At 40.8% G+C, this 21,202-nt stretch overlaps 1 pseudogene across 1 annotated transcript; it reads right to left on the reverse strand.

The window, feature by feature from the left end:
- Nucleotides 1–5,069: 5,069 nt before the first annotated feature.
- Nucleotides 5,070–7,920, reverse strand: LOC146612332 (B2 bradykinin receptor pseudogene; annotated as a pseudogene). Its single transcript, XR_014904936.1, has 2 exons — nucleotides 7,875–7,920; nucleotides 5,070–6,135 (listed from the first exon to the last, which is right to left on the reverse strand). The product of XR_014904936.1 is annotated as a B2 bradykinin receptor pseudogene (transcript).
- Nucleotides 7,921–21,202: the final 13,282 nt, after the last annotated feature.

Here is a 21,202-nt window from a genome sequence, read left to right on the forward strand (position 1 = left end):
GATTAATAGGTGAACAGGACTGCCTTTCATGTGTTACTGTTTAGGCTTTAATCTGTTTCCTGTTCGAAGGCCCACAGTGACCTAAAAATAACTGCCTTCAAATCTGTTAAACCAAAAGTAATGAGCCTGTTGTGAACATGTAAAAAGTGAAAGAACAGAAATTTGTTTAAAAAAAGGAGTAAAAAATACTCAAGTGAAGTACAGCCTCCTGAAAAATTTAAGTACAGTAATGAAATATTTTGTTCTTCGTTACTTCCCACCTCTGGATATTGCAATGTGCACTCTTGAGACAAAGCAGGCATGGACAGCCCACTAACCACATATCTTGCATAGAGAGCTGGTTCCTGCTTACCAAATAAAGGCTTGTTGGAGTTGCTGCTGTCCAGTGTATAAAACTCATGCCATCTCTGATTTGTGGCCAGATCTGCTCTAAATGTCCCATGTAGTGCAACACAGACATTTAACTGTTGCAAAATTTAGGAAGTGCATTTTATTTAAAATGTTTTGGTGGTTTCTAATAGAATTTGACATTGCACAGATATAAAGTAACTGCAGACCGCTTATAAATCTGCAAAATGTTAATTTTTCCTACTCAAGCTTTAATTCCATACTTTTTGTCCACATCTTCACTTGTAGTGGGTCACTGGCCCACCAGGGGGGGCTCATGCCACAGATTGAGAACAGCTACTTTTAGCAGCTCACTGAACCTGAAGTATAGAAGATACAGACTTGTTTTTAAAAAGTGTAAGACTCGTGATGGACAGCTTAAAGAAGCATTAAAAGTAACAAAGAACCACACCACAGGGGACAACAAAAGTCTGGAACGTTTTATTAATTTATTGTCTACAAGTGATTAATATTGAGTGTTACATTAAAAGTGCTGTGAAAAAGAGGTATGCATTTCAGTGTCCAGCAGTGATCTGTGATTTTAAACCGTAAATAAACTACTTAAAGCATTGTTAATTGTATTTAAACTGTAAATTTAAGCTCCTAGGACCTGGCGTCCACATACATTTTAGGACATCACATTTTAGGGTTGTCTAGACCACAATACTACGTTTTTTTTCTCTACAAGGGCCCAATATCCACTTGCGAGTACATATTGCTACTGTTCTATCAAAATTTAAAGCGAATGTCCTCATATGTGGATCTCATTTTTCTTAGAAATGAAAATCAGGTTAAAAAAAAATCACATAATTCTTTTTTTTTTTTTTTTTTACAATCATCAGGTCCCAATCAGCCCAAAGAGAAATTAAAAATGCATGCCATGAAAGAGTTCAGGTCTTAGGAGGTTAAAACTAGGGGTGGGTTTTTATAATCGATTCATCGATTAAAATCGATTCTGGCTTGGATAACGTAAAATCGATTCATTAAAATCCTGAATCGATTTTTTAATATAAATTTATTTTGTCCGAAATGCCAGAATCTCTGGTGACATCTCACAAAATTTCAAGAACCACCAAACAGTAAATGAGAGCAGGTACAGGGATTCTGCACATAGACTTAAACACACAGCGCGACCCGCGGATCAGAATCAGTTAGATGTCGCCTTTCTCACAGTCGGGGCTGAAAGCCGACAGCTCGCTGATCCGGGTCCGCGCTTTGTGTTCACGCCCTTTATGCGCTGATTCTAAAGCTGTTAGTTTGATCTCTCTCCAAACAATATTGACCGAATCAGCAGCAAAAGAAGATCCAAACGCTTCACATAAACATCGTCATGAATTCACTCTTTTACTGTTTTGCTTCCATTGCGATGCGCAGCTCTCTCTCTCTCCCTCTCTCCCTCCCCCTCTCCCCCCCCCCCCTCTCTCGAACAGTTTCGCTTTCTTCATTATTCGCTTGCTTGTTACACAAGTCTACTGTTGCTTACAGCGCTGTCGGCCGCTGTTTTTTCCCCTTTTACATTCTTCCGAAAAGAAAACCTCATTTCTGCTGTTCAATACTGAACAAATTGAAACTTTTTAAAATTATTCAAAATGCAAAATGCTTAGCCATGTCTCTAATAAAACCGCTGTAACGTCAGAGGTAATGTTGATTAATTAATGGTTTTCTTTCGTTTTTGATGTACTGCAGAATATTTTTATAAAATCCCAGGCCAGGAAAATCACCTACATGTTTTTCTGTGTTTTATCTTCAGCTACTTTGACACAAAGGCATCTGCTGTGATGCTCACACCTTGGATAAAGTCTTGAGAGTGTCAGCTTCCTTTTTATAGATACAAAAATATGTAAATGTCCTGATCTGAATTATATCTCTGACTGTCAAAATTTCCCAGATTTAAATCGAATCGAATCGAATTAAATCGAATCGTGGATCGAATCGATTCGGGACCTTGTGAATCGGAATTGAATCGATTCTAGAAATCAGTGACGATACCCAGCCCTAGTTAAAACCCTTACATATAGCCATGCAGAGTTTCTTTTTGATGCAATGGGAATAGAAGCACAATACTTTAATATAATGCAAAGAAAAAAAATCCCTCTTTGAACTTTAAGTTCATCACTGAAACAATCCAAGTTGGTAGCAGTAAATCTGCATCATGCCACAGCACAGAGCACTCCAACTACATAACCATGCCCACAAGTGAAGTGGAAAATCTAACCATGCAAATATTATGTTAATAGTATAAACACTGTTAAACTGTTGCCGTCTCTTTTGCATATTTGTTTCATTATCTCAGCTTGTGTTTATCACATGTGCAATATAAAATAAAGGTGGGAATGCTATTCAATTATGAAGCAGGGTTATTATGGCATTAAATCTGAAATTGTGTCTAATCGATATCAATTAGAGGATGAGCAGTAGAATGACACATTTGAAATTTGAGCCTCATATCCTGTCATGCTACGAATGTCAACAGGATGTCAAGAGAAAGCTATACTGGATCACTGGTTTTGAAGAACAACCACACCCTTACTTGCCATTGAATTTTAACTTCATTGAAATTTAGCACAAACGAAAGCTCAAATATGGCCTTAAATGTAATTATTTGCAATTATAGTTTTATAATTATACACAGCAAATTCAAAAGTGTTAAATTTTTTGGTGTTAATAGTCTCCTTGCAAAAGTAGAGTTAATTTTACTCTAAGCAGAGTCACATTCTTTTAATGTAACTCTGAGGTCTAAAATGATAGTAGTTAAAATCGAGTGTTAAAAATGAGTGTTTCTCTGTCAAATCTGGAGGTGTTACAATGGAAACATTAACTCTTGACCTCTTAACTCTGAACTCCTAGAGGGGCTATGACACCAACAGAGTAAATTCACAGACTCCGCCCCCAGCACGGCTCCAATCGAAGCTGAAGTGAAGCCGTTTCAGAACATTTTGCTCTACATATTTGAGTTGTTTGCCATGCTTGGTAAGTCATTTTTTCAAAGATTGTTTCAATTGTTATTAGCTTTTACTTCTGTGGCTCTTTGGAGTTGAGACAAAGCTGTGTGAAAGGCATTAGCCATGTTGCTCGCTGATAGCATAATATTCTGTTTTAGCTAGCTGAAAGGTATTGTTTGCGGGCAAATACCACAGCCTTGAAAAAAAGCTTGCATGTGAATTTTCAGTCAAATCTTTGGTCAAATACACCTAAAACAATGTCTAGAGTGTGAAATGTTGGTATAATGGTGCTACTTGAAGCCTGAAAACGATCGCCCATAAAAAAAAAACAAAAAAAACGAGCAAACAGCAGTAGCAGGCGTCCTGACTGGATTCTACGTTAGCATAGATCCCTCCAGAGTTTTGTGCACACGGTTTAGGTAAAAATTAAAAAGGTTGAGGTTTTACATTTAGTTCAGTATTTCCTGTTGCCTGTGTCCTTGTCTTTTGGGAAAATACTTTACACAAGTAATGGCTCAAAGAGGATTCCTTTTTTTTTTTACTGTGCTGCAATTGTTTACTGGATTATTTGTGCCATTAATTAGTGTCAACTAATTTTTATTCGATCTCCACACAGGATATGCTTGTGAAGATGGAATATGGGGGAGAGCAGAAGTGCGTTGAAGTTCCACAAAGTGATGAATGAAGGACATGCATATTGTATTGAAGAAATAAGTGATGAGAATGCTGTTATTTGCATTTACCATGTCAGACCTTTTGATAAACAAAATTCTAATGAAAGTGAGAACATGTATACTGTTACGTCTTTCAGAAAATGTTTTGAAATTGTGGTGCACAGTTCAGAATAAATGTTTTTCAAAAACCATTGCATCTTTTTAGTAAATGTTTATTTCCAAAAGAAATTTCTAGAAGTTCAGAACAGTAAAATTCCCGCTTTTTAGAATGAATTAGAAGATAACTCTTACGTAGTTAAACTAAAATACTCTTTGAGAGTTAATATATAAACTCTTAACACCAAGTGTTAAATTATCAACTCCAGACAGATTTGGTGTTTAACACTAAATCAGAGTTAACGTACCAACTCTCCAAAAAGAGTTAAATTAACACTCTCTGGTGTGGACCCATATAGACACTTTAATAGTGTTGAAATCAAATCCGACAGTGTTAATTTGGACATGCTGGATTTGCTGTGTATTTTTCAAAATGTGACATCTAAACAGATACGGGTTCATGGACGGTTGGTAAAACAAAACTTGTTTGAGGTATGAGGTAATGTCTCCTGTTATTCACTCCTCTGTCAGAGTCTGACGAAACATGGAACAAAGCCCAAGACAATAAAAAGGTGACTTTTCTTCTAACAGTGTATTTTCATTCTTTAACTTCAGGAGTGTTGCATGAATCACATTTCAGGCGACTTGCTTGTTATCTTTAGCCTTTCCTCCATGCTAGCTGTCTTCTGCATGCTACTTTCTCTTAGCCAAAGCCAGGAGTTATGTTCCAACTGGAGAAACGGTCAAAGAACGCTCAGACTTCACTACACCAAGCAGAGTCAGACTGACAGCCTTTCAGTATCACCTCTAGGAAATAAACATGTTATGGCTAAATATCCCTTTCTGAAGAAAAAGTAATGCATGCACAATGTTAAACAAAAAAACAAACAAACATTCAGATTACAAAAACAACATTTTTCTCCTTGCCTGAGTAAATAATTGTCCATTTAACTGGGTAAACCATCACAGCACACATCCAAAAGATCGCAGTCCCGCATATCACTTTGAGCTATGATCACAATTTAAAACTTGTCAGGCGTGTGGACAGTCGGCTGAAAGATGCTGTTTGAGTCTTGTTCCACAATATGAAGAGTTCCTTTGCTCGTTTCTGGAAAGTTTTCCCTACTAAGACGTAGAGAATGGGGTTAAGGACACTGTTGAAGAAGGCAAAGTACGTAGAGATCTGTTGGACGATGGTCAGTGTGATGTGGCATTTCAGAATGCCAGTGTTTTGGAGCATATCTAGTATCTTTGTCACGTGGAATGGCACCCAGCAGATCAGGAATGCCAGGAGAACTGCCAGGATGAGAGTGGTGGCCTTCTGATCCGTTTTCTGAATGTTTAAAACCTCCATTAGCCTCTTTCTCAGAGTTTGAATAATTTTGACAGTGCAGAACAAAATAATGATAACAGGGACGATGAAGCTGAATGTTATGGTTGTCACCTCAGATGCCAGATATTGCTCTGGAAAAGTTAGGTTAAGTGAACAGTGAGTAAGATTTAACTGAGAGTTGAATTTTAACTTCCTGTAGATGAATATGGGGAGAGCAAAGACCAAGCCAAGACCCCACACAAACAGACATCCCAGTTTGGCATAAAACGGCCGGCGTATCCTCTCATGGGAAAGTGGGTGCACCAGTGCCACATAACGATCTATGCTAACCAGAACAAGGAAGTAAATGCTACAGAACGCATTCATGTAGATAACAGCTGATGTCACTTTGCACAGGCTTTCACTGAAAGGCCAGTCAAATCCCTTTCTTGTATATTCAGCCCAGAAGGGCAAACAGCACACCAGAGCAAGGTCAGCTCCAGCCAGGTTGCTGAGGTATATCTCAGCCACAGTGCAGGCCTTCTTGTGGAGGCAGAAAACCATCAGCACAAACACATTAAAGATGATTCCAAGCACACTGATGACCAGGATGTAGGGTGGAACCAGAGTGAAGACCAAGCTGTTGTCTTCAGGAATACAATGGTCTTCTCCTGTGTTACTTTGGTCTCCAGACATCTTGACAGAGTAAGAGTTGGAACGGATGCTGCAGAGAGAGGACAGCAACACAGGTGAAACATTATGAAATGCTATGTTATATGGAACACAGCGATATACTTCATTGTCATCAAAACTCATAATGCAAAAGCTGTTGCTGTATTTCCAGTTCGTTCCTAATAAATAAACACTGTGGCAAGTTCAGGCACAGAACCTGTTTTGGTGACTCCTGAAAGAAAATCTTTTTTTTTTTTAAATGAACTTTTCTCACCATCTCTAAATCCTTAATAAAATTCAAAAACAATGCCATCACTTATTCAATTCAGGGAGTGTGGGAGGAACCCAGAGTACCCAGTGAGAGGATAGAAACACTATGCAAAAGGTCCCCGACTGGATTTGAACCCAATAGCTTTGTACTTTGAAGCAGCAGAGCTTACCACTGCACCACTGTACTGCCAAGCCTAACACTGAAGTTGCTCTAGGCTCATCCAATTAGACAACTTACTATGACGCACAACGTATTTTCCTTCTATTTCTCATAAACTTTAATCTACTTTCTACCATAGTTTGTGTTTTCCTTTGCTTACCCATGAACCACTTGTTTCTCTTCTTTTTCCACTCATCTCCCAACTATTCACAGTAAAGATGGCTAGCCCTTCCTGAATCGGGGTTTGCCAAAGGCCTCTTCCTGTCTCAAAGAAGTGTTTCCCCCCAGGGACTTGTATGCGTGTCAGGTTTTTCTCTATCATAGTCTTCATCTTTCACTATAAAGACCTTAAGGGAACAGTTTGTGCAAACTGGTGCTAAATAAATAAAAATCAACTGATTTTCCCCCTTGCCTAGACATTTAAAATAGTAAACAAACAAACAAACAAACAAACAAAAAAAAAACCCTCCTCAAAAAATAAAAAAACCTCAATCTTTCATAGAAAATTGATTTTCTATGAAAATCTGGTGTTAATGACAGATAATTGATGTCTTGAGTAACATCAACACCAACAATAACTCAAACACTCAATCCTCTAAAGGGTTGCTGAACTTTGTTTTTGTTGCTTTTAAAACTTTTTTGTATTAAAAGTACTTAATTCTAACACCCCCCTGTCCCCCACGCCTATGTAGTATTTTGTATTTGTTTTTGCACATAAACGATAACAACCCAAAGGTATTCACATTTTAAACTTACTGCGGTTCAGCAAAACAGAAACCACATTGAATGCAGAACTTTTCCATATCTGTCACTTAACGCTGCATAATATGAAAAGCAATTGCACAAAAGGATGATTAACGGTTATCAGCACCAATCCAACAACATTTTGCCTGCATGTCGCCTCCACTGTATAACTGCGGGGCATCCACAGTTTCTGTATGTTTTCTCAGCAGCTTTAAAACAATTTTAACTGAAATGCATGAACGCTTAAAAACAAAACAAAGTGGCAAAAAACAAAAACTCGTCATCATGTGTGTGTGTTTGTATTAGTCTAAATGTTTAATCGTACTTACTCGTTTTGGTTAAAGGTTCTCAAAACGCTAAACGTGTTGAGACAAATCCAGTTAAGAATCTGCAGTTACACCTGACAGAGTTCATAACCTGCACAGCCAGAATATTAACTCAAAACTTTGTTGTTATTTGTCACAAGTAATGATATAAAGCAGAAAACACTTTTCATTATAAATCATTATGCACACTGTTAAGTAGTAGTTATGATTTAATTAACCTTAAACTGCAGAAGAAAAAAGGTAAAGAAAAAAAAACACAGACAGAAAAGTAAAAAACAAGTTTGTTCATACCTTGTACGCAAGAGTCTGTCCTCTAGGTAAAAAAGAAAGCGTCCAAAAATCAACTATACACATCCAACACCTTGTGCTACTGACTGTGGCTGTCGCTGACTTCGAGGGGAAAGTAAACCGATGGCTCGCGCTGCTGCCACACACTTCGGTCAATCCCTCCCTTTTCTCTGTTTAAGTACCGTTGTGGTACGGAGGGCCTAACGTGCCGGAATGAAATAAATAAACATTTCATATCATTAATTCAACGGAAATTATATATATATATATATATATATATATATATATATATATATATATATATATATATATATATATATGTATGTATATATATATATATATATATATATATATATATATATATATGTGTGTGTGTGTGTGTGTGTGTGTGTGTGTGTGTGTATGTATATACTCGTACCACAATCATTTCCATTGAAGAAATCGATAAATTGTCTTACCATGTGGGTTTTGGCGGGAGGTGGATTATCAAGACCAAAACAACAAGGTTCAATTGCAGCTTCTACTCAAGAAGACGGTAAGACTGGTGAACTTCATACCTCATTAATTCCACCAGCACTATTCTGCCCTACTGTGCTGCTACATTGTCATGTACATAAGGAAACATCTAAATGAAAATAAAGTAACCTTGAACCTTGAAGTGCTGATAAACTTTCCGATAATAACTTTACCCCCCCATAAATGTTATATTATAGCTACACCATGTGTATTCAAATTTTTTTCATTTGTTTATTAACAGTTATTTGGAGCTGAGGAATGACACTGTGCAACCAGAACCAGTTCAGGTTCTTTAAACCATCTCAGTTGCTATGGACTTAACAGAAGAATGATTGGACTTTCCTGTTACTTTTGAAACCCATCCAAAACTCATAAAGTAAATTTTACGACACTCCCAGCACTACAGCAAGATTGCCTTTTCTTCTCGTTATGCCCCTCGACTTTGAACCAATATGTAAGCGGAAACTTAACTCCCAATTTTAAGTAGCATTTATCCAATATCCAATACAGCTGCCAGTGGAGAAGTTTCCAGTAGCTTTAAACAATTTTCAATGTGATGCTGACATATAAGCTGTATAGTTAAATGTTGATCTCATTAAGTGTGACTGCATGGACGCTCTTTTCACTGATTCTTTTTTTCCACCACTGCTGCAGTACATGCCTCACAGCCACAGTAATCTGAGATGCGCTGTCCTCCACAGTACTAGCATTTGAACTTTGTTTTCCTTTACACACAGCAGCAATGTGCCATTAATATAATTTTGGCCCTTAAAACCTCTGGGGATGTATAATGTCTAAGTGCATAGCTCATATACCCTTTGAAAACATTGCTTTTGCCCCCCCACACACACACTTTAGCATTACAGCTAAACTGTCACATTAATCTCTATTTCCTCTTGTCTTTAAGTGCTGTGCCTTGGTTACCATAGAGACTGCTATATTTTCTTTTGTCTGCTCAGCTCTAATAGCTGTCGGCACACCAGAAATAAGTCCAAGGACAATCTTATTGTCCTCAGTCAATGTGCTTGTCAACTTTTGGCCTGTAATTTTGCCTGATCTGATGACTGACCTTGTCCCTACAGATAATTATGCCTTACTTCTAATTTTCCTGGTGTTTTTGATGTCTACTACTTTATATATCACTTTGGCTCCTGACTCAGTTTAACGACCACTTTACGCTCCTCATTTGGCGTCCGTCTTGTGACAATGGTTTGGTCATTATCACTTTCATCTGCATTCATTAACAGCTTTTTGCAGTTTTTCTGCTTAGTAAGCAGTGACTGAATGCACAAACAACAGATCCTGCTAACCACCTCAAATGAAACAAATTAAATGTGTTTTTACATAAACGAAATTAATTAATCAATCACACATTTAAAGACGTGTAATTAATGATGCATCATTTACTATTTTAAATAATTAATGGCACATGACATAATGATCTATTTATTCATTTAATAATATTCATTTAATTTTGGCACTTTTGAGCCTCAACAGTGTAGCAGTTTGCACTATTTATTTTTGTAGTATTTTCTCGGAAATCATTGACGTGTCCACAAGAGTTCCAAAGTTGTCTTTAAACATGCTGCTGCTGACAATTTACAAGGTGTTTACGTTTTCAAAGACACTGTGGGATCAGAGATGGGGGTGTGTGTTGAACTCTCTCACACTCTGTCTGACTCTGTCTTTATTTATAGTGGTGCAGAACTCGGGCCTTATACATAAGATAACTCTGCACCATCCCTTGCTTCTTGTTTGAAATTTCTACATATTTAAACTTTCATTTCTTTACAAACTGTCATATTTGTAGAGAAACAAATCCAAATGCAGTAACTTAAATCTACCTTTATTTCAGGTGATGATATATATATTTTTTTGCTTAAAAAAAAGCCAACAAAGCGAAACCTGGTTGTCGGCATTTCATTAGCTTTCCTATAGTTTCAACATGAAAGAGAAAATACTTTTAAATATTGTATGTACATTGACTATGAACAACTATGTAAATTTGATTAAGTCCAAAATTATTGGTATGTATGAAGCTATACAATTAACAGTACCTTTGTTATTTGGCCTGCATGAGATTAAATTAGGCTTATGATATGTAATATATTTACATTACACTGATTTTCTATTAGTGTTTCTTTGATGCTATTAAAAAAAAAGTTAGAGATGTCATATAAGACACTGATGGCCTTGCAGATATACTGAGTGGTTTAGTAACTCATGAAGCCTTTGATGGCGTGCACCCTGACAGTGTTTCATTAGAACCCGTGTGTTACGGCCCGGCTCTGCTAGGCGGCAGCGGACGTAACATAAACGAGCCCAGAGACCAAGGAGTTAGATAGGACGACAAACATAAGGTTTATTAACACAACTGAAATCCGTTAGTGAAACAACTCACTAGGCAGCAGAGAAACTTTAAACAAACACCACGATTAATAACACCAGTAGAGCACTGCTCTACTAAACGTCTCGCAGGAGGCAACACAAAACACAGGCAGAAGGCAAAAGGCAAAAGGGAGGGACTCTCTGTACAGTCTGTTCAAATCAACAAGTCCCTCGACGAATGAAGACTCCTCAGCCTTTTATACTATCAGTTAACTGCAGTCAGCTGTGTCACTTGTCATAACTGCAGACAGCTGTGTCACTTGTCCGTCGTACTCCAGGCTCCTGCGGGAGCCAATGGTGTGTGTAGTCTGACAGGCTCGGATCCGCATGAAGTTGGGGCGGGCATATGTCCGGGCCAGCCAATCCCCCGTGAGTCCTGGAGCACTGTAGATTCCAGGGAGGAAGGCGGGGCCACCTGAGGCCAGCGGCCGTAACACCCCTCCCCTTAAAATACCAACTATGTTGGGCTGAAGCCAACGTTACAGAGCATAAACAACAACAAAAGACAAAAGCAGTAAAACATGTTTACAAACGGGACAGACCGTCAGCTAAAACATTTTCAGTCCCCTTTTTGTGGTGGATACTTAAGTTGTATTCCTGCAACAACAGAGCCCAGCGCATAAGGCGCTGGTTGTGATTAAACATACGCGCCAGGAACACAAGTGGGTTGTGGTCTGTGTACACGACAAGAGGCAACATGCTGGACCCCAGGTACACGTGAAAGTGCTGAAGAGCCAACAACAAAGCCAGGGTCTCCTTTTCAATGGTGGAGTAGTTTAACTGATTTTTATTGAACTTGCGGGAAAAGTAACAAACGGGGTGGTTCAAACCCTGCAAGTCTTCTTGCAACAGCACTGCCCCAGCCCCGACAGCACTGGCATCAACCTCGAGTTTGAATGGTCGCGTCAAATCAGGTGCAGCTAACACAGGAGAATGGCAGAGGAGGGCTTTTGCACTCTCAAAAGCATCCTGACACTCACTCGACCAGCTAAACTCAACCTTTGGGCTGAGCAGGTCAGTCAATGGCTTTACTACAGAGGAGAAATTCTTACAAAAGTTCCTGTAGTAGCCCACCATCCCTAGAAACCGACGTAACTCACGCCTGGTGGTAGGCGTGGGAAACTGTTTAATCACTTCCACTTTGGCATCTATGGGCCGGACCTGTCCACGTCCCACCTCCCTGCCTAAGTACGTCACAGTAGCTTTGGCAAACTCACACTTAGCTAAGTTGAGAGTTAGGGTAGCTTGTGCCAAACGGTGAAATACCTGTTGTAACGTTTCCAAATGATCTTGCCATGTTTCAGTGTAAACTACTAGATCATCTAGGTAGGCACTGCAGTTGGACAGACCACGGAGGACTTTATTTACTAGCCTCTGGAAGGTGGCAGGAGCGTTACACATGCCGAAAGCCATGACTGTGTACTGTAAAAAATCATCGGGTGTAACAAAGGCAGCGATGTTAGAGGCACGTTCAGTTAAAGGGACCTGCCAGTAACCCTTAAGAAGATCTAACTTGGAGACATACTGAGCAGTCCCAATACTGTCTACACAATCCTCAACCCTTGGGAGAGGATGTGAGTCAGCCACAGTCACAGAGTTCACCTTCCGGAAGTCTGTAATAAAACGGGGCGAGCCATCTGGCTTAGACTCCACTATACAAGGCGAGCTCCAGGGGCTTTGACTGGGCTTCGCTAAACCATGTTGCAGCAGATAATCAGCCTCCTGTTTCATGAGCACGCGCTTATGGGGGCTGGCTCGATAAGGATGCTGCTTAATAGGTTTAGCGCCCTGGACATCAATGTCATGCTCTAGCACCGTAGTGGCAGTTGGCACATCCCCGAATAAACAGGTGTATTCCCTAATTAAGGCAATTATGTCCTCTTGCTGCTCTGAAATCAGATGCTCAAGCAAACCCGGCAATGCTTTTAGCATTTCAGAGTTAGACAAACGGGGTCTAGAACAGGTGGGATAACATAGTTTTAACCCATCACCCCCATCCGCCCCTCCTTCCTCCTGGTGGCTTGAGGCTACAATAGGAACACAGAGCCCTGCAGGCTTTGGTGTTGACCGCGGATGGTACAGTTTCAACATGTTTACGTGACAGACACGTGTTTTGCGTCTGCGGTCGGGAGTGCAAATTACATAATCTGTCTCCCCTCTCTTTTCACAAACTTTAAATGGGCCACTATACCTAGTAGACAAGGCTGAGCCAGGGACAGGCAAGAGCACGAGAACCTGGTCACCCACCTGAAAGGTTCTTTTAACAGAAGCCTTATCATAATGGCGTTTCATCTTTCCCTGTGACGCGGCAAGGTGTTGCTTAGCCAGAGCGTTGGCTTGATTCAAACGCTCACGGAAGTGTTTTACATAACTGCTGACGTTTGTTTTGAAAACCCCTTGTGGGCTCAAAAACGCCTCTTTCAGAGCTTTGAGGGGTCCCCGTGGCCTATGGCCAAATACTAGCTCAGAGGGACTAAACCCAAGTGACTCCTGAACGGCGTCACGGGCAGCAAATAACACAAATGGAACACCCTCGTCCCAGCTTTTATCACTCTCCAGGCAGTATTTGCGTAGCATCGTCTTCAAGGTCTGGTGCCACCGCTCTAATGCACCTTGCGATTCAGGATGGTAAGCAGAGGACACAATATGCTTAACACCCAGAGTGCTAACTGCTTGTTTGAATACCTTAGACTGAAAGTTCGAGCCCTGGTCGGTTTGTACGACCTTAGGCAAGCCAAACACTGAAAAGAAGGTTGTCAATGCCTTAACGACAGATCTCGCTGTAATTTTATGTAACGGGACAGCCTCGGGGAAGCGGGTAGCGGCACACATTATCGTGAGTAGGTATTGCTTTCCTGATTTTGTTCTGGGTAGTGGACCCACACAGTCTACTATGACATGGTCAAACGGCTGATCCACTACAGGAATGGGACACAACGGAGCCGGGGGTATGACCTGATTGGGTTTACCTGCAATCTGACATACATGGCAACTGTTGCAAAATTTAGAAACATCACGCTTCATACCAGGCCAAAAGAAATGTTTTAATAGTAGCTGGTATGTTTTTGTGATGCCCAAGTGTCCTGACCACTGGCTTTCATGGGCAAGGGCCAGGATCTTCTGCCGGTACGCAGAGGGCACTACAATCTGCTTGACCTTACTCCAATCTGCACCTTCTGCACCTGGTGGAGACCACTGACGCATTAGAACATCATGTTCTATAAAATAGGCTTGTTGCTCCTTTTTGGCTTGCTCAGCACTTACCATACGTTTGAAACAGCTCTTTATTGTTTCATCAGCTAATTGAGCTGCTGACAGCTGGTCTCTAGTCAAGGGCAGTACGGAGTCTTTAGGAAATGGATCAGGCTCCTCAGGCGTCACAGAGTCTGGAGGTGACAGAACATTGTTTCTGTTAGTGGGTACATCATTCTCCCCGGAAAATGAGGACATCAACACAGAATCAGAGAGGGCAATATCAGTATCTTTCCGAGCTTGTGCTCGAGTAATTGCACAGGCTGGATACAGCCCAGGGTGCATAGACACATCAGAAGTTTTCTGATTCAGGGGGTTGTCTAAAACCTCCAGACAAGGGAGCACTACCCCTCCTGCGATGTCGTTGCCCAACAGCATGGCCACACCCTCTATTGGCAAGGCCGGGCAAACGGCAACAGGGAAAAATCCTGTAGCAAGGCTAGATTTAATAAAAATTCTGTGAACTGGTCTAGGAGCGTAACCCATCTCTATCCCCCGCAGAACAGAATTAAAACCACATTCACTTTTAGCAGAAAATGGTAATACACTTGAGAGGATGACAGTTTGAGAACCTCCAGTGTCCCTTAAAATACGCACAGGTTTTAACTCTGATGGGTTGTCTGTTAGCGATACTAAGCCATCAAAAATGAATGGTTCGAAACAGGGGTCAGGCACCCTACCACCACACTCATGGTCCTCGTGACGGGCCTCAGCTTTTACAAAACCCACCCCTTTGGGTGGTTGAGCATGTGATGTTTTGCGTTTTAATGCTAAACAGTCAGCAATCACATGTCCGGTTTTATGACAGTAAAAACATTCACGGTGTTCCCTGGACCCAGACTCTTTAGCTGTGTGGCGCTGCTGCACAGGGCTAACCCGTGGCTTCTCACTGTCAGTAAATGAGGCTTTGTGAGTGAGTACAAACTCATCAGCAAGAACAGCAGCAGATGTGAGTGACGTCACTTTCTGTTCATTCAAATACAGCACAATACGCTCAGGAATGCATTTCTTAAAGTCCTCTAACAAAACTAGTTCGCGCAGAGCGTCATAGTCAGTCGCTTTTGACGCAACACACCACTTATCAAAGAGAACCCCCTTTTCTCTTGCAAACTCCACATAAGTCTGCGACAGCAATCTCTTTTGCTGGCGAAACCTCTGCCTATAGGCCTCTGGAACTAGCTCATATGCCTTCAAGACAGCTGCTTTAACACACGAGTAATCTAAACTGTCCTTTAAAGAAAGAGCAGCCACCACCTCTTGAGCTTTGCCGGACAGTTTGCACTGCAGCAAAAGAGGCCAAATCTCGCTAGGCCACTGCAGCGCACCAGCGATACGTTCAAATGCTGCAAAGTATGTATCCACCTCAGTTTCTCTAAAAGTGGGCACTAAAGAAATGCACTTATCAATTTTAAAAGCAGAAGTGGACGTGGAGGTGGGACCGGAATGAACAGCAGAGACAGATGAGGCTTGAGACTGTGACTCCAGCTCAAGCTGTCGGAGCCTAACGGCCTTGTCCGCCTCTATTTCCAGCCTCCTTATTTCAAGCTGAACCCGCCGGTTCTGAGCCTTCTCCTCAGCCTCCATCTGGAGACGTGCCAGCCGCACCTTCAGCCGAGCTCCTTCTCTCCCTTCGGAACTCCCAGAAGAGAGTGGATCATAGCGAGGAAGCGTGCGCGGCGTTTTTCCCCGCTCATCCCCCTCACCATCCCCACTGGAACCATTCTGGCCCTCTTCAACTACGGCAGCTTGGCTTGGCACACCAGAGACTACAGGCAAAACAGGCGCTTGAAGCACACCAGCTCCCACCAACTTGTCCACCACTAAGGCTTTTATTTCACTCTTACGGAGAGTTTTCGAAACCTGCAGCTGAAAGTGATCCACAATTTGCAGCAAATCATTCTTGCGACAGCTATTAATAATCTCAAGAGACGGGGCAGCTAAAAAGTGCTGTAAACAAAACGCAGCCGACATAGTGCTTAATCTTTAGCAAATTCAATTTCTCCTTTTTCCTTTTTTTTTTTTTTTTTTTTTTTTTTTTTTTTTTTTTTTTTTTGTCTGACCCCCACTCCCAGGAACAAAGACCCCCTATGAGGGATCCCGGACGAGCCCCCACTTATGTTACGGCCCGGCTCTGCTAGGCGGCAGCGGACGTAACATAAACGAGCCCAGAGACCAAGGAGTTAGATAGGACGACAAACATAAGGTTTATTAACACAACTGAAATCCGTTAGTGAAACAACTCACTAGGCAGCAGAGAAACTTTAAACAAACACCACGATTAATAACACCAGTAGAGCACTGCTCTACTAAACGTCTCGCAGGAGGCAACACAAAACACAGGCAGAAGGCAAAAGGCAAAAGGGAGGGACTCTCTGTACAGTCTGTTCAAATCAACAAGTCCCTCGACGAATGAAGACTCCTCAGCCTTTTATACTATCAGTTAACTGCAGTCAGCTGTGTCACTTGTCATAACTGCAGACAGCTGTGTCACTTGTCCGTCGTACTCCAGGCTCCTGCGGGAGCCAATGGTGTGTGTAGTCTGACAGGCTCGGATCCGCATGAAGTTGGGGCGGGCATATGTCCGGGCCAGCCAATCCCCCGTGAGTCCTGGAGCACTGTAGATTCCAGGGAGGAAGGCGGGGCCACCTGAGGCCAGCGGCCGTAACACCGTGTAACAGGATCACTGAGGTATTTTTAAATGATATTTTATCAAATGCTTTCAATTCAATTCAATTCAATTCAAATTCTTTATTATACCATAAGGGGAAATTAGTTTAGCAGCATGCAACATCAACGTAAACAAAACAAGAATATAAAATAATAATGACAGTAATTGTAATAGAAAGTCACAGGACGGTTATTTGCCATTAAGAAGATGGGATGCAGTAGGGATAAAAGAAACCTGGAGTCTTTGGTCTTCCTCAAAGGTACTCTAAAGCAGTGGCCAGAAGGCAACAACTCAAACTCACTGTGAAGTGGATGGTTCAAGCAATTAACAATAGAAAGAGCCTTCCTAAGCACATTTTTGTTGTAAATGGCCAAAAGTCCATCTTGCCAGCGCCCTGAAATTTTACGAGCAGTTCTTACCAGAAGTCCCAACCGATTCTTATTCTTCACTTTCAGGTTACAGCGATACAAAAAGACATCACAGATTCAATTAAACTTATAAAACAAAGAGAACATCTCAGATGAGACATTAAAGGATATAATTTTCCTCAAAAAGAACAGTCTTTGTTGAACTTTTTTAGTAGTGGCATCAGCATGAGATTCAAAACACAATTTATGGTCAAGTATCACACCTAAATATTTATAACTGTCCACAATCCCAATATCAGCAGCCTTAATGATAGTAGGTGAAGAGCTAAAAAAGGACTTCCTAAAATTTGTAATCATGTCTTTAGTGAAAGGAAGGACTCATCACACCAATCCACAAAATCATCTACAAACTTCCCATGGCCTGACTCGTCCCCCACAAGAAGACTGACGATCACTTTGTCATCAGCAAACTTCAGGATGTGTCTGTTCGAGAAATTACTGCAACACTCATTTGTGTTCAGAATGAACAGAAGGGGTGAGAGGCAGCAACCCTGGGGAGATCCAGTAGAGGAGGAGAGCACGTCAGAAAATACATGATTCACTCTCATTGTGACCAATTGGTCAGAAAGTCTGTCAGCTAGCCAATCAGACTAGCGCAAAGCCTAAAATGACTGTAAAGTCTGTGAGCAAGTAAGAAGGGTTCAATTGTGTTGAATGCCGATGAAAAGTCAGCAAATAATAATCTTGCATGGGTGTGAGGGGCCTTGAAATGATTATTCAAGAAATGCAGGAGTGTGAGAACAGCATCCTCCACATCTCTCCCTGCTCTATAGGTGAACTGGAAGGAGTCAAGATGGTGTTCAACATGCATTAAAATCTCCTTCTTAATCATCTTCTCAAGTCAGAGCCACAGGCCTAAAATCATTCAGTACCTTAGGTGAACTGCCCTTAGCAACTGGAACAATGACAGCATGTTTCCAAATCTTAGGTACTTTTTGCTCATACTTAATCCCCCATTCATCGTTTAAAATCATCACAGCACACGTCCTAACTTAAAATATCTCAATACTGCAATTCAGTGTGTGCGTGTGAGGACATAAAGTTGGATGTTTTATTTATTTCATTGGTGGATGAGTACCTCAGCTCTTTTCTGGAAGGGTTTTCCCACACTAACATAGAGAACGGAGTTAAGGACACAGTAGAAGAAGGATGAGTTAGAAGATGACCTGCACAATGTGACACTCGAGAATGTGAATGTCTTGGAGTAAATCTAGTATCCTGCTCATGTGAAATGGCAGTGGATTAGGAACACCAGGAGAAATGCCAGGTTGGTGGTGGACTTCTCAATTTTTAAACAGTTAAACTGGCCTGCTTTTTTAAGAGCTTGAATAATATGGTACATTTCTCTTTTATTTTTAATGTTCTCTCTAACTGAGAAATTGTAACTTCAATGAGCAATGATCAAGTCAAGACCCCAGTAGGCTACTCTTCCGCTCCTGGCAAAGTATGTGCAACAGTGCCACCTAAGGATCTATGCTAAGGAAAATGAGGACTTAGATGCTGCAGAACGCATTCATGCAGATAACAGCTGATGACTATATGCGTAGGATTTCACTGAAAGGCCAGTCATAGCCATTTCTTACACAGAATACCATTAGCAAAAATGCAAAAACCCCAACAAAAAACCCTTAAAGATGATTCCAAGCACACTGATGACCAGCATGTACACTGGAAACCGCCAACATCACCGTCAACAAGCTTGTGGGAGCCAAGTTAAGATAGTTCATATGTTTTAGTATTTATATTTCGCTGTTGTTAAGCTTGTTTGTGTAATTAATAATTTTGGAAGTAAATGCATGTTTATGGTGGAACTAAAATTATTTTATTGCTCTGTTGGTTTGGTTATGTAGTACCATGAATACATGTGCCTTAAAAGACTCGTGTTTATAGTAAAATCCGGGCATCACGGATGTATGCAGGTTAGCGCATGCGGTGCGGGAGGGGGGAGAGAGAAAAAGAGTTAACACGGCATAAGCTATACGCGGCAGCAGGGTAGAACAGAGCCACACGGTTTTCCTACCGTAGTAGGTTATTTTGTTGAGGATAAGTTAAACCTGACCACTCCTGTAAGATGCAAACTGTGGAATACATTTTTTGTTACATCTTTTCACATCGGAGTCCCGTGGAGTTCTTTTTCCTCTTCAAACTGATGTACGCGTGTGAAGCACGGGAAAACTGGTCTCACGGCTTACACAAAGCTAATTATATCAGGAGTGCAATGACTTCGTCATTTGTGTTGTTTTGGTTTCCAGATATTGTCACAGAGCCAAATTTGGACGGGATTCTAAACAAAAAACCAGAAAAGATATCATTTTAAGTGTCTCTAAGTCGAATTTCCCAGAGGAACCCACCCGAGGGATTAATAAAGTTCTATCTTATCTTATCTTATCTTATCTTTTCTGGCATATTGTCGTTACTATGTTGTTACTCTGGAGATGCAGAGATGCATGTCTATTTAAGTAACACTGATATTCAGTACAAAATACTCAAAATGCTCATATTTCAATTAGTTCCCAAAGAGGCTGAATCAAAATAATAATTTTTAGAAAGCAGTGGCAAAATCCAAGCTCTGTGATTTGATAGTGTAGTTATGTAGTGATGCTTGTTTTTGCTGGGCTAACAAAACTTTCATTATCTAGTTTTAGTCAGTGGCACAAAAAGCTGTAGGCACAGGATCATAGGTCGGTGGATCATAGGTTACCTAGGTTCAGCTGTGTCCCTGCCCACAGCGTGATCACCACACTTGTAAACAGGAGCACAACTGCACATGAAAATGGCTGCAAATGATGAAAAGAATATCTGCTAAAACCAAGCAGATTTTAGTATGAATCATGAAAAAGATATATATGAGATATGTAAACTCTAAAATACTTACTTTCAGATTATGGTCATTTTTTCCAGGAAATAATGTTGTTTGAGTATTTTACAGGATACATAATTTACAGAGATCTTATCTATCTTCCGTACCAAGAGCGCTTTACAATTCACAGTGTCATTTTCACACCAACAATCACCTGAAACGTCAAGTCATGAGTATACATATTCTAACCTTTGCAGCCACTTAAAAAATCCTGAAGACTTCATTATATGTGTGTGTAAGTTTGAATAAATACATTTGTATGAATATATTCATGCAAATGAAATTACTGTATGGGGCTGGGAAAAAGTGTTGCCCCAAATGCAGACTACTGGAGACTTGAAGAAACAAAAAAGTGAGCTTCACTACAGGAACTAAAATAACGCCAGAAGGAGTGATATTTCTGACAGCACCCAGAAATGCAATAATAATCACAGGAACACTAACAAAAAGAAGACGACGCAAGCTAAGCCAAGAAAAACCACAAATCAAGACAGCTGCTTATTAATTCTCTGAGTTTGAAACCGTCTGCTAGACTGTTTCTCACAACTTGACTAGTGCAGAAGGAAATGATGATAGCAGGGATGATAAAACTAAAAATGATCAGCATCCTCTCCATCATTAGATATGGATCTTTTATGAGGTTAAATGTGCATTTAGTAACATTTGACTGAGGGTGAATTTTGAACGTCCTGTAGATGACTGTGTGAAGAGCAAAGACCCCACCCAAACAGACATCCCAGTTTGGTGTAAATGCCCTACTCTTCCTCTCATAGGAAAGCACCAGTGCAACATAGGGCTGCTCAATTAATCGAATTTTAATCTCGATTACGATCTGGGCTTTCAACGACCATTAAAAATGACTGAGCCGATTATTAGCCCCTCCCTCGTGCTTTACTCTCGCGCTGCTCCATGTGGCAAATCGAGCGCACCGCTCTGCATTTCGAATACCTGTCACAACAATTAAGAAGAGAACCCGAGGGAAGCTCGGAAAGCTAAGTAGAAGTTATTTGGAGAGGAGAGTGACTGCCATTGGTTGAACAGAGAGGTAAAAAAAACTTCAGTGGTGTGGAAACATTATGGGTTCGCGGAGTCATAGACATAGTGTGTAAACTTTGCTACAGTGTCGTAGCTGCACCACAGAGCAACACTGCAAAGTTCACTAAACATAGATGTTTACATTTTTCATTTATTTCTTATATTGCAAACATTTGCACTGCAT

Source organism: Diplotaxodon limnothrissa, linkage group LG19, assembly GCF_057381915.1.
Source record: "Diplotaxodon limnothrissa isolate DT_005_m linkage group LG19, D_limnothrissa_male_GT1.1, whole genome shotgun sequence".
NCBI lineage: Eukaryota > Metazoa > Chordata > Actinopteri > Cichliformes > Cichlidae > Diplotaxodon > Diplotaxodon limnothrissa.